This window comes from Lissotriton vulgaris, chromosome 10 (assembly GCF_964263255.1).
Source record: "Lissotriton vulgaris chromosome 10, aLisVul1.2, whole genome shotgun sequence".
Classification (NCBI taxonomy): domain Eukaryota; kingdom Metazoa; phylum Chordata; class Amphibia; order Caudata; family Salamandridae; genus Lissotriton; species Lissotriton vulgaris.
The window spans coordinates 1,009,332,112-1,009,345,958 of NC_141698.1; the positions used below are offsets into that span (position 1 = coordinate 1,009,332,112).

The following is a 13,847-nucleotide window of genomic DNA, read 5'->3' on the forward strand; positions in this document are numbered from 1 at the left end:
TTATTCGAGAGGATTGAATCCGAGTAAGTTTCTTACGTACGAAACTATGTTCCATTGGTAGTAGCTATATAACGGTGAAAAGCAGTGGACGGATTTTGATAATTATTTTGTAGCTTTAGCTCTTGGATTTGTGGGAATGATAGCTATTGCGTTCTTGGTTTTATTCTTGAATTTTGTTTCCGGCAAAGTGTGTAAGTTGTTATATGTATGGTATGAAGTGGAGAGAGGCACATTAAGTTAGTTTACTGAATTGTTGAACTTGCCTACTAAGGTGAGTTGACTGTGAGGCATTATGAGTCACACCAAAATATGAACTTCACATTTCTATTGTGTGAGAGCATTAATCGAGCTTAGTGGCAGTTCCTTCCTTAGAGCACAGGAGTAAGTGAAATGGGTGTGACAACTCCCGCAGGTTGAGAGTCTACTGTTCTGTGAGAGTAGGTAGTCTTCTTGCTGTTATTGAGATTTCTGTCTAGGCGAAGCAGATAAATGAAGAACTGTAGTGAAAAGTGGGTCAGGAAATCCTTGAAGCATTTGGGTGTTGTGTTATTTAGGTGCTGTGCTGGGATTGGCTGACGGATGCTTTCGCTGGCTGTTTTAGAGTGACCTTTGACAGAAACATGGTATTGGTGGGCAAGTCGTGAACACAACAGTACAGAGAGCGTGTGAGATTGGAACGGAGAGTGATTAAGAGTTTTTCAGCATTGGAAATCCCTTTTCGAAAAAATAAAAAGACATGAATAAGGAAGACAAATTCCCCCCCAAGAGCACACCAGCTAGGGAAATGGTGGAAAAGAAAGGGTTGCATACATGTTTGTGGCTTAGCCAATGGCATGAATATACGTCCAAAAATGAAGAGCTATGGTCCCACTGAACAGAACTTTCCATATTCCCAGAAAAGAAAACTTGAGACAGAGTATGTCCGATTTTAAATCTTTGGGAGCAGGTGGCAAACGAAAAGAAAAGGAAGGAGTTTGCATTAAAAATCCGTAATAGGGCTTACTCATGGATAAACGCACAGGATGATGAGAGACAGAAAATGTGGAGGGGAGATCTTTTGAGACTATTGGAGCTTACCCTTAGAGACAGCAAAGAAGAACCCTGGGAAAACAAGCATTTGCAATGCAATAGGTCTCGCATTATTTAAGTTTGAGCTATTAGCATTGTAAATGGCAATTGTTTTTTGCTTTATGCTATAGTTTTTTTTTTACATAAAAAGCTTCATATAAAATATGTTTTATTAAAGTTATTTATGCAGTATCTAAATTTTGTTTGCATAAAACAGTATAATAATATCTTAGTAAAAAAGTCAAATATTTTAATGGAAATTCACCAAATGTTCATTTATGTGTTGGTTTTGAAAATAGCTAAATTAATAGCTTTGTCATTTACAATGCCAATAGTTATAACTTTCGCAAATGTGACACCTATAGCATTTGTAATGCAACATTTGTATTTACGTGACTTAGATGTATTGATATTACAAATAACAATGGCTTTTAATTTTTTTTAATACTTAATAAAAGTGATTGTAATTTATAATGGCAATAGCTTAAACTTTTGTAAATAACTTTTGTGAAGATTATGTTCAGTGTATTTTATTGTAACAAAATCCAAGAACAGAAGTGAAATATTAACATCTTTTTGTGACATTTGTAATAAAGCTTGAAACATTGAGAGAACATATTTGTGCTGTGGTGGTGCTGAGTGATGCTGTGGTGGTGCTGAATGGGGCTGTGGTGATGCTGAGTGATGCAGTGGTGGTGCTGAGTGGTGCTATGGTGGTGCTGTGGTGGTGCTGAGTGATGCTGAGTGATGCTGTGGTGGTGCTGAGTGGTGCTGTGGTGGTTCTGAGTGATGCTGTGGTGGTTCTGACTGATAATGTGGTGGTGCTGAGTGACTGTACTCACTGTCACTCTGCACTCACTGTCACTCTGCACTCACTGTCACTCTGCACTCACTGTCACTCTGCACTCACTGTCACTCTGCACTCACTGTCACTCTGCACTCACTGTCACTCTGCATGCACTCTGCACTCACTGTCACTCTGCACTCACTCTGCACTCACTGTCACTCTGCACTCACTGCCACTCTGCACTCACTGCCACTCTGCACTCACTGCCACTCTGCACTCACTCTGCACTCACTGTCACTCTGCACTCACTGTCACTCTGCACGCACTCTGCACTCACTGTCACTCTGCACTCACTGTCACTCTGCACTCACTCTGCACTCACTGTCACTCTGCACTCACTGTCACTCTGCACTCACTGTCACTCTGCACTCACTGTCACTCTGCACTCACTGTCACTTCGCACTCACTGTCACTTCGCACTCACTGTCACTCCGCACTCACTGTCACTCCGCACTCACTGTCACTCCGCACTCACTGTCACTCCGCACTCACTGTCACTCTGCACTCACTGTCACTCCGCACTCACTGTCACTCCGCACTCACTGTCACTCTGCACTCACTGTCACTCTGCACGCACTCTGCACTCACTGTCACTCCGCACTCACTGTCACTCTGCACTCACTGTCACTCTGCACTCACTGTCACTCTGCACTCACTGTCACTCTGCACTCACTGTCACTCCGCACTCACTGTCACTCCGCACTCACTGTCACTCTGCACTCACTGTCACTATGCACGCACTCTGCACTCACTGTCACTCCGCACTCACTGTCACTCTGCACTCACTGTCACTCTGCACTCACTCTGCACTCACTGTCACTCTGCACGCACTCTGCACTCACTGTCACTCTGCACTCACTGTCACTCTGCACTCACTGTCACTCCGCACTCACTGTCACTCTGCACGCACTCTGCACTTACTGTCACTCTGCACGCACTCTGCACTCACTGTCACTCTGCACGCACTCTGTACGCACTGTCACTCTGCACGCACTGTCATTCTGCACGCACTCTGCACTCACTGTCACTCCGCACTCACTGTCACTCTGCACTCACTGTCACTCTGCACTCACTGTCACTCTGCACGCACTCTGCACTCACTGTCACTCTGCACTCACTGTCACTCCGCACTCACTGTCACTCCGCACTCACTGTCACTCTGCACGCACTCTGCACTTACTGTCACTCTGCACGCACTCTGCACTCACTGTCACTCTGCACGCACTCTGCACGCACTGTCATTCTGCACGCACTCGTCACTCTGCACTCACTGTCACTGCACTCACTCTGCACTCACTGTCACTCTGCACTCACTCTGACTCTGCACGCACTCTGCACTCACTGTTTCTGCACGCACTCTGCACTCACTGTCACTCTGCACTCACTGTCACTCTGCACTCACTCTGCACTCACTCTGCACTCACTGTCACTCTGCACTCACTGTCACTCTGCACTCACTGTCACTCTGCACTCACTGCCACTCTGCACTCACTGCCACTCTGCACTCACTGCCACTCTGCACTCACTCTGCACTCACTGTCACTCTGCACTCACTGTCACTCTGCACTCACTGTTTACAAAAGCATTAAAAGTCGATTTAGTTAGTTGTGTGCCTTGTGCAAGAAAGCTTAACTGTGCACTCACCCAGTATGCTTTCAAACGCTCATCAACATCAAGGTTGTCACTGTATGTGACCTTTTTCCAACAAAATACCAAGCCTCATAGGTTAAAAACACATTTATCCCACATCAACTACGTGCAAAGGAAAAGTAATGTATGTTGTACGTCTCTTAACAGCAGCTAAGTGGCCCCATTTCAAGTATGACGCCTTAAGCAAGTGCAGGCTGTTGTTAAGTCAATAATAAGTAGCATTCGGGGATTTGTCTTAACTTTGGACGTTTGTAAAACTCCTGAAAAGTGCTGGTGGTTAAACGACTAGGAGTGAAACTCTGCCTGTGATAAATAGGCAGGATGTTGTCTTTGTCTGACATTTATGTGGGAAAATCTGGTGTTGTATGGAAGCTTGCACTGAAAGAGCTTTGGCTATGTTTTGTAGCGGATAAAGCAGTCACAAATCAAAGACCATGTGCTTAGCGTGTATGTAAAACTCTGAGAAAATGACAGGTGTAAAAAAAGAACAAACGGAAAAGCGTTTTCAATCTGTTATATTAACTCATAAGTGACGGTCAAAGTGTTCCGGTAATAATATTGTTGTTGTTCCAAATTGAGAAGTGGGCCATGAATGACGAGGTATTTTACTACAATCATTCTTATCTAATAAATATTTTAGCGCCTCGCCAGGCATAATTAGCACTATATGTAGTAAATACTCACAGCCCGGTCGGGGTTCTCGAAGCGGTGCGGTGGTCGGTCTCGAACTTTGTGAGACTCAGACTGCTGCTGTTCTTAATCAGCTGGATTGTCTGATCGCTGCCTGTAAATCGCTCTTCACTGCAGCGAATCCACTAAAGAGAGGCCATGGCGGTGGTGCTCGTAACTAGTATATTTTTCTGTACAGCGCGGGGACTGGCTGAAAAAGATTCCCAGGGCCGTCATTAGCGCTTTCGCGCGCTACCAGATTGACGGCCCTGGGATCCACATACACTGTAGGCCGAGCCCTGCACCACCACTAAGGTAGGTGGTGCAGTATTTGCAAGCATGTGCGCTTGCACTTTCCAACACGTGTGCAGTGCCAGCTGCTCAGTTATAGCCGGACGTCGGGGGTGACGGGTGACCGGCTTGTACATCACTGTCCCTTTCAGTCCCGACTGACTCCCTACCAAAATCCTGCGCAGCCGCCGCCCGCAACTTAGTGCCGCCTGGGGCGGACCGCCCCCCTCGCCCCCCCCTAGCTACGCCAGTGGCTGGAGGGGACGCGCGCATTTTTTATGCAGCGTTTTGCGCCGGCCTGCGACCAGGAAGTCAGGCAGGCCGGGCGGGACAACCGGAAGTAGGAGGGCGGGAGCCTACCCCGCCTCCCACGGAAGAGCCGCGATTGTTTGGCGCACCGGAGCAGGCAGGAGCCTACCCTGCGCCCCGGTGCCGAAGAAGGGAAGAAGAGTCTTGCTGCCGGTGGGAGCCGCTGCACTGAGGATGCTGGTGAGTGGGGCTTCGCCTTGTTGGGGGGGGGGGGCATCTGTGTGCGCGCGCGCGCGGCGGCGGACTGTGTATGTGTGTGAGCGTGCATGTGTGTGTGTATGTGTATGTGTCCTGGAGTCTGTGTGTATGCGTGTGTGTGAGGGGGGGGGGGTTGCCTGTCTGGGTGCCTGCGTGTCTGTGTAAGTGTAAATGCGTGTGCGTGTGTGTGGAGCCGAGAGGAGAGGGGCTGGTGTGTGTGGAGGGGTCTCTGTGTATGCGTGTAGGTGACGGGGGTGTGCGTGTGTATGTGCGCATGCGTGAGTGCTGTGTATGCGTGTGGCTGTGATGTGCGCATGCGTGAATGTTGACGCGCGTGCACGCAGCTCAATCCAGCCAGGATAAGCTCGTCACAGTTTCTTGTCCCTCATTCCCCCGTGTCAGGCAGCTTTAAGTCTCCAGCCTGGACGCATCCTTCGGATGCGATGTCCAGGCGAGACCTAAAAAGGGAAATAAAAAAACAAGTCAAAAGCAGAAACTAAGGAGGAGGAGGAGGAGGACGAAGCCTTCATATACAAGCTCCTCAGCCTAAGACCTCCCCTATATAAAGCAACAGCCAAACCAAGCACTACAGCTCCAACATCAATTGAGACTAGGGTAGACACCAAAACCCCTACAGAAGGTCATGAATCCCCAAGTTAAACAGAAACTATTGTTTCACCCCTGCCCAGTCCTCAAGAATCACACCACTTTCATCTAGTGCCTCAAAAACGTCCCCTGCCAAAACAGATGCTAGCACTCCCCCAATTGAGACCCTTCCATGTGTTCCCCAGTGTCCGGTATAATAGCATTACCCTCTCCACAAGGAGAGGTTTTGAAGAGTTCCATGGCGAAAGGCCAAATGATTATCGCAAACCCTACCCGTCGGCCCCTCAAGTATAAAACATACTCCACAGATACTAAATGTCACTCAGTTGCAAGCTGAGTTTGACGAAATCGTTAAGGGAAAAGTAAGGATGGATTTCTTAGGACATTACAGTGAGAGCACATTGCTCTACATGAGCAAAAAAGCAGCAAGAGTATTGCGAGAGGGTCATCCAAGAAGGGAGAAGGTGGCAAATGATTGTGGAGTCGATTTGACACAGAGAAAGAAGTTGCAGAAGAATATTAGGATAATGATGGGTGAGAAGGAACTGAAGTTACTAAAGCTGAGTGGATTGAGAACTCGTTTAAGAAAGTTAACTGAGAACATTAGCGATTGGAGCGAGAATGAGAAGTTCAGAGAATTGCAGTCCAAGAAGGAAAGGGTGAAGGTTAAATGAAAGAAGGAACCTGCCAAGGAAGGTGAGGGAAAAGCTGCAGGAGAGGCAGTGAGGGAATAGCCTCTAAAGGAAGTACAGGGAGGACCATATGTACATGTCCTGTGGTCCCGGACAGATGTAGTCCATTTTACGAATTTTCTTTCAAAGTTAAAGGAAAATCCCGATAAGTGCTATCCACAAATGGATCAGTTGGTGACCATTTCAAAGGTCCTGTGGGTTAATGTGGATGTGTTGTTTGAAGTGGCGGTTACCAAAGGATCTATGGGGAAAATGAAAGAGAGCAGTGGTATGGCCAAATTTGAGGGAGTCATAAAACACTTGATTGATTGATTGATTGATTGATTTGATTTTGATTTATCATTTTGTAGAGCGTGCCGATGCCCACGGGCGTCTTGGCGCTTATGACAGAAGAGACTTACAGGCCGACAATACAGAATCTAGCAGGCAGTGAAGAGCCAAGCTTTCACTGATTTTCTAAAGGAACTTGAAAACTAACGCTCCCCAAAGGGAAATAAATTGCCCCAAGATTTTCCAAACCTCTCAAGAACCTAAAGAGTTAGTGCATACATATTTTGAGAGGTTAATTCAGGTGTATAGGGAACATAGAGGACTGAATGACCCACTTGGAGATAACATTGGCAGGTTCCTTGCCGCCTTTGTGCAAGTACTACGGCCCAAAATCAGCTCCAAATTGTCCATAGTGATCTTTGTTGACAGAGTAAACCCCTTCATGAGATCCTGCAGTATACAAAATATTGCAGCAACATTTTAGAAGCTAAGCAAAAGGGGTTAAAAGAAAAGTACATGATAGCCCAGACCCAATTAGCACAAAATGTGGGAATGAAGGGATTTAATGTACCCCTTCATGAAACCAAAATTAACCCCAGTATTTGGACGAGCATGGAAGTAGTTCTTTATGGAAACCAAGGAGGAAGTGCCCAGGGGAAAAGGAAGAGGTCGAGGTAACACGCCAGGAACTAGTATGAATGTGTTAAAGAAGGCTACCCCTTCATGCATTTGCAACAAGATCTGGCATTGGAAGCGGGAGTGTCGCTACAATCATGACCATGGTCGATGCTCAAGCTGCAAATTTCATGGTGCACAGAGAGCTTCTTTTGATGCCCAGACTTCAATTGCCAACTCCAAAGATTCCAAAATCAGGTATGCCGCTGGACTTATACAAACGTAGGGGGGGAAGTCAACATTTCCAACCGAGCCATAGGGTTTCTCATAATCCATTGGTGTCTCAGAATGGTCCCATTTCCTCTGGTGGTGGAGAGTTCCACAGACCTTGATCAGGCCCAATGATGCTGCATGAGGGGCGGGTAGGAGTGTGCTTGGCATAGTCCTAGAAGTGGACCAGAGTGGACCATACATAGAGAGGTCAAAGGACATCCTGTACCTTTCTTTATAGACAGAGAAGTGTTAAATGTATTGCCACAGGTTCTTACCTCGTCAGTCGTTATATAACTTGTAGAGACAATATGGACCCAAGTCCATCGCCCCGACCAAGCCTACCAGTGAAATACCACTCACAGCTAGAAGGTCAAATCACGAGGGAAATGGATCTTGATGGTTGTGCTATCGAAGTGACTTCCATGTTGTCGGCCTTTGAATGGCCATTATAGATAGGAGTAACAAAGTTAGGATCTAATTTCTCCAGCTTCTATATTCCTTTCCTATTACCGTGCTAACTCTCTCATGAGTTCTCTAGGTACTTGTGAGTCAACCTGTGTCTGACTTGCATCAGGAAGTTGAATAGTAGGACGTCGGAAACATCCTTTACATCGCATGTCATTACAACGCATGTCATTACAATGCATGTCACTACAACGCAGGTATTACATCGCAAGTCATTAAAACGAATACCATTACAATTCATAGTACCCTTACACTATCTGACACTTTCCCTACTGTTGCACTCACTGGAGTTAGAATATTAATTTTTACCCCTACACTATCCAACACTTACCTTAAATGCAATGTAATGGTATGCATTGTAATGATATGCGTTGTAACGGTATAATGCGATGTAAATGAATGTGTTGTAATGGTAGATTCTGAAAATGCGATGTAATGGCATGCTATGTAAAAGAATGCGTTGTAAAGGATATTGCAATGTAAAAACTGTGTTGTAAAGGCATGCATTGTAAATGTATGCTTTGTAACGTCATACATTCGTAGGACGTAGTAGGAGAATGGCTTTCTTTATTGCACTGACAAGGAATTCCAGAGTCAACCTAAAAGAGTTATCAATCTTCTTCTTGACCAATCACTTTTATCATTGTTACAAAATATACTCTGAACACAAGTTTCTACAAATATATTGTTACTTTGCGTATGATTTTACCTTCCTTTTATGAGAAGTAAAAAATGTTGCTTCACATTTAAACTCTCTCTCTCTCTTAAGTTCTTGTTCATTTATTTCACTGCCCTATACATCGTTTTAGAGTCTTGCTCTTAACAAAGGTTTGGTATTGATGGTTGGTTTGTACCTTAATAAGCTGTCTGTCAAGTTACTGTTTATTCTTGTGTTGCAGGTACCTGATGCTGTGACTGAGGCTCTGTGGTGCGGGCAGAGAACAGTGTGCCGAAAGAAGACAGGAGTCCTCCAATTCTGCTAATGTGCTTGTGAAGCAGGCAGGGAACAGCCTTTCCAAGCAAGTAAGTGATACTTAGAGAGGATGATGCATTCTTCTTGTGGTTGTTGTCTTGTCTGATGTTGATACCGGCAGGGAAAATCCTTCTCTTGAATACTCGAGGTAAAGCAAGGCCTCCAAGCTCGGGCTTGACTTAACCCCCTCGATGCTCATGACGAGCTGAGCTCGTCATGAACAATGGGCTTCAAAGCCTCTCAGCACAGAGGGGGAATTGCTGCAGCACTGATGGTGTTAAATATCCAAAGCCAAGATTTTCCAAGATCTCGTGATAGAGCGGCAAACCTCTGTATGCAGAGCACGTGGCTAATAAATACATACAGATTCGGGGGCTGAGACTTCTGGAAGTAACATTGCATACAAGACTCGGGGGCTGAGATAAAACATGCAGGCATACAACTGTGCGCACAAGACTGGGGGGATTGAGATATTGTAGATTAAGATATTTTGACTGACAACAGTGAACACAAGACTTGAGGGCATAAACCAGTAAACGGACAGGAAACCTAGAATGAATAAATAAATAAATAAATCCATATGTGTAAAGCGCCAACTACTCACCCTCACGGGTCTCATGGCGCTGGGGGCCGTCGTGGAAATTAGATGAGCTATTGCCCAGGGTCACATGGTGCTGAGCTGAGCTGCCCCCGTAGCCAGGGATCGAACCGCGAACCCTGTGCTCTGAAGTCAGCTGCCCTGGCGCTGTACCACACCTGTGAAGAAAGGTTTCAGGAAGACTGCGGAGCACCCTGCTGCAGGGACACCAGAGTGGGAGTGAATGGGACACAACCCTGACAAGGAACCACTCACTCAACTGTTAGAACAGTTAAGGTCCCAAACCTATCCCTGTAGGGAAAAATATGCCCAGGTTGTGGTCATTACAAATCAGCTGAATATCAATCAGATAACTACCCCTGTCCGAGTAAAAACTGGAGCCATCAAGGAACACCAGTTCATGGTACGTGATTTGTGTCCTTGTCTTGTTATGAAGAGATCTCTTTGGTAAACTCAGTTGCGTCATTTACAGTATCCAGTATGGAGGCAGAATCGAGACCCAAGCAACTGATGCAGAGTTCATACTACAAACACCGGAACCTTTCTTGAGGCTGTATCTGGTTATTACCAAAGAGGATGCAGTTTTTCCACAAATGCGTCCTTACAAAAGGACTCCAAAGGCCATTGCAGGAATTATTCCTGTCATCAAGAGATGATAGAACAGGGCATTCTAAAGGAAGTCATTGGAAGTCTATACAACTCTCTGATTATGGCAATGCAAAAAGCAAACAAAAAATGGTGGATAGTCCAAGATCTCAGAGAAATTAGCCACATTGTCGTTTCATGCTATCCTGTGGTGCCGAACTCTGTTGTGATTTTGTTCCAAAGTCCCCTGAAGCTGAATTTTATTCTTCTCAGATCCCCTTTATGAAAAGATCCTGTTTCTCTTCATGTTTCTGTTCCAAGGGAAGGTTCTCATGTGGTGTTGCGCTCTCCATGAGTATTCTGAAATTTCATCCTATTTCAATCAGATACTTAAAGACTAATGTTCTGATTTGTTACCTTTGCCTCAAATTGTAAAGTGCTCAGATACCCTTCTGGATCAAGTTCGCGCTATATAAAACTTTAAAAATAAATATATAAATAAAAAATAAAAGAACTCTAGAGTCTCGGCGGTACTGTGTAACTCAAGACTGATCCTGTGCATCAGTGATCTTTTGATTGTACTGATGACCAAGGAAACTTATAGACAAGACACTATTGCTCTGCTCAACAATTTTGGCTGAGGATGGGCGTAAAGTTTCCCTCTAAAAATTGCAGTACTGTCAAAAGTAAGTCATGTATCTGGGATATCAGAGAGAAAAGGGAGTTAGTCAATCAATAAAGGCCTCACCTAAGTGAAAACGCATCCATATGTAGGATCAAGAGACAGGGTCTGATATCTTCTTATCAATATGAATCCCCAGAGTGTGTCAAATAACACTAATTCTCCGGTCAAAATGTGTAATAATTCAGTATAAAATCACACAGGCCCACAAACAACACAACCAAAAGGTGAGGAAAATAGAGAGAGTACTTCACGGTAGCACCACCCGAGGGGGTTCCCGGCTAGCAATTACCGGTATACCCACTTCTCATCATTGGCCACTCTCTCTATGTGAAAAGACCGAAGTGCACAAAAGCAAGTAATCATGCATACGTGAGAATAGTCGTGAAAAAAGAACAGTGACAAACATGTAAGCACTGATGCAAAATGTTGTGTACATAAACAAACAAACCCCTAACCAGACAGAAAAAAAGATAACAGGGTTTTGCTTGCTTTTCGTTTTTATTCTGTTGCAGCAAACCCTGCCACTTAAAAATGGTTACTTGTATACCATAATGATTATATCCTCAAGCCGACATGTTTCATCGCTCTGAATTTCAGCGATTTCATCAGGGCATACGAGGGGTTATCTATTCTCAGTCTTTTCAATGAAGCCAGGACCTTTGGGGTGCTTAGTCTGCACGTACCGGCACCCCTCTGCGGGACACCGTGTCATTTAGTCACGTGTCCAAAAAAGGGCTGGAAATTGTCGCAGCCACTGTTGCCGAGTGCCTCCGGCGCTTCCGTCGGTCCTCCAGGCAGTTAGACAAGTGTCCTTCAGATTAAGTTTCCGACCACAAAGAGAAAAGTGTGAATGTTCTTGGGCATGATTGGCTATTGCCAACAGTGGATTCTAAACCTTCAATGTGTGGCAAAGCCTTTACTGACACTGACACACACTGACATCAAAGACTTAGTATCGAAGAATGATAAAATCATGGAAATTTTCCAGGAGCTAAAAAATGTACTATGCAATGCACTGACTCTTGGAATGCCGAACTATACTAAAGACTTTGGTCTTGTGACATGGAAGAGATGGGTGTGCTTAATTCGTGCCAACATAGACCCATGGGGAGACCAAGCTCCCATTGGGTACTTTTCAGCGACTCTTTAATCCAGTAGCTGCATCATTGCCTGGTTTTCTGAAAGCAGTATCAGTAGGGAGCCTTAGCATTCAGCACTGAGGGGATAGTGCGGGGCTGCCCTCTGATCATAATGTTCCTTTATTCAATTGAAACCCTCTTAACTCACACACAACATTTGATAAACAGCGGCATAACCCGCTATAAGAGAATGATTTTGGCTGCTGAAAATGTCTCTATCATAATTTATAATACCCTAAACCCTGCTTCTCTGTTACCAACTCCAGAGGAAGATGAGGAGGGGGTCTTTGATCATGGTTACATCAGTGATACCGAGTTATGCACAGAACCAAGACCCGAAACACTAGATGTACCCCTTTTCGAACCTGATCATAGCTTTTTTTGTCAATGGATCCTGTCTGAGAGACAGACACAGCATTCTAAGAGCCACCTATGCTGGGTGCATCCTCAGTGGGATTGTGGAACCATCCTACCTGTGCCATGAAATGTCTGAGCAAGTAGCTTTCGTAATTGCGTCACCAGAGCCTGCTGTACATAGGAAGGCTTTTGAGTTACCATTTATACCGACAGTCAGTATGGGTTCGATCTGTACACAATTTCAGGCAGTTATGGTCACAGTAAGGTTTCATGACCTCTTCTGGGTCCCCCATCAGAAATGAGCTATATGTCTTTAATGTATTACAAGGGCACACAGCTATATGTCTTTAATGTATTAGAAGACTTACAATTGCCTAAAGAAATCACTGTAGTGAAGTGTGCTTCACACAAGAGTGATATTGACTTTGTCACCAGAGGCAACTGATACGCGAAGGAAATCGCCCGATATTGTGCTTGAGTCCAGCACATTTCACATGGAATAGCCATGCTATGCGGAAGGATAGACTGTGACAAATATGTTGTTAAACACAGCACATACTTTCAATGAGCTAAGAGAACTGCAACACACAGCTCGGAAATAAAGAAAGGCAAATCAGAAAATAAGGGTTGAGTAAGGGATGCCATTGTCATTTGGGTGTCTGGTGGCGCGAAGCCAGTGCTCCCTGATTTGATGCTACTTGCCATGATACAACATATGCATGGTCCAACACATGTAGACAGAGATGGGATGTGTCTACTTTTCAACAGTACTGGTATAATTCCTATTTTTTATCAATGACAGAAAATGTGTGTCAGTGGTGTGTTACTTGTCAGAAACAAAATGTGGGCAAAAAGTAGTAGTGGCCATGAACCACATTTGGAAGTCTAATGGTCCCTTCAACCTTCTCCAGATCGATTTTGTGGAGATGCCCCGATGTATTCGATGAAGGTATATTTTTGTCATTGCATGTTTTTTTTCTGTGGGGTCGTCGCATATCCCACCAGAATATGTGGCAGTCTGTCAGTTGCCAAACTATTGTTGTGGGATTCGGAATCCCAGTTTATCTTGCATCAGATCAAGGTAGCCACTTTATGATAGAGGTGATGTAGTTATTATGCATAGTGCTAGGGACTGACCAGAGATTTCATTGTAGTTATAGACCAGAAGTTTCAGGCATCGGAGAGAGACTAAATGGAACGATCAAAGCTAAATTGGCCAAAGCCTGTGCCCCAACTGCTCTTAAACAGCCAGATGTGTTTCCTTTGGTGTTGATGAGCATTCGAAGCACCTTGTGTAGAAAAGCAGTGTTATCATCTCACAAAGTATTGATGGGACGAGTCATGCAAATTTCTTCTGTTCCAGCTGTTGCCTTTGTGAATAACACAGACGATCTGGTTCTCGAGTGCTACAAGGGATTGGCTAATGTGGTAGTTCTATCTCCCATCAAGTTGACGCTGATACTCCAGCTGTCCAAAAGATTCCAGGACTTAACCTGTAACCTCGGCGATTGGATTCACATAAAGAAACACATCTGCAAGTCTTGCAAGGAGGAGCAT

The 13,847-nt window shown here is 44.9% G+C and overlaps 1 long non-coding RNA gene across 1 annotated transcript in view; it reads left to right on the forward strand.

Annotated features, from left to right (window-relative positions):
- LOC147689164 (uncharacterized) overlaps nucleotides 1-13,847 on the forward strand; it is a 53,806-nt gene that overhangs the window by 18,844 nt on the left and 21,115 nt on the right. The window contains exon 2 of the long non-coding RNA XR_015300720.1: nucleotides 8,853-8,976. This is a non-coding gene — a long non-coding RNA (uncharacterized LOC147689164). The remainder of the gene's footprint in view (nucleotides 1-8,852; nucleotides 8,977-13,847) is intronic.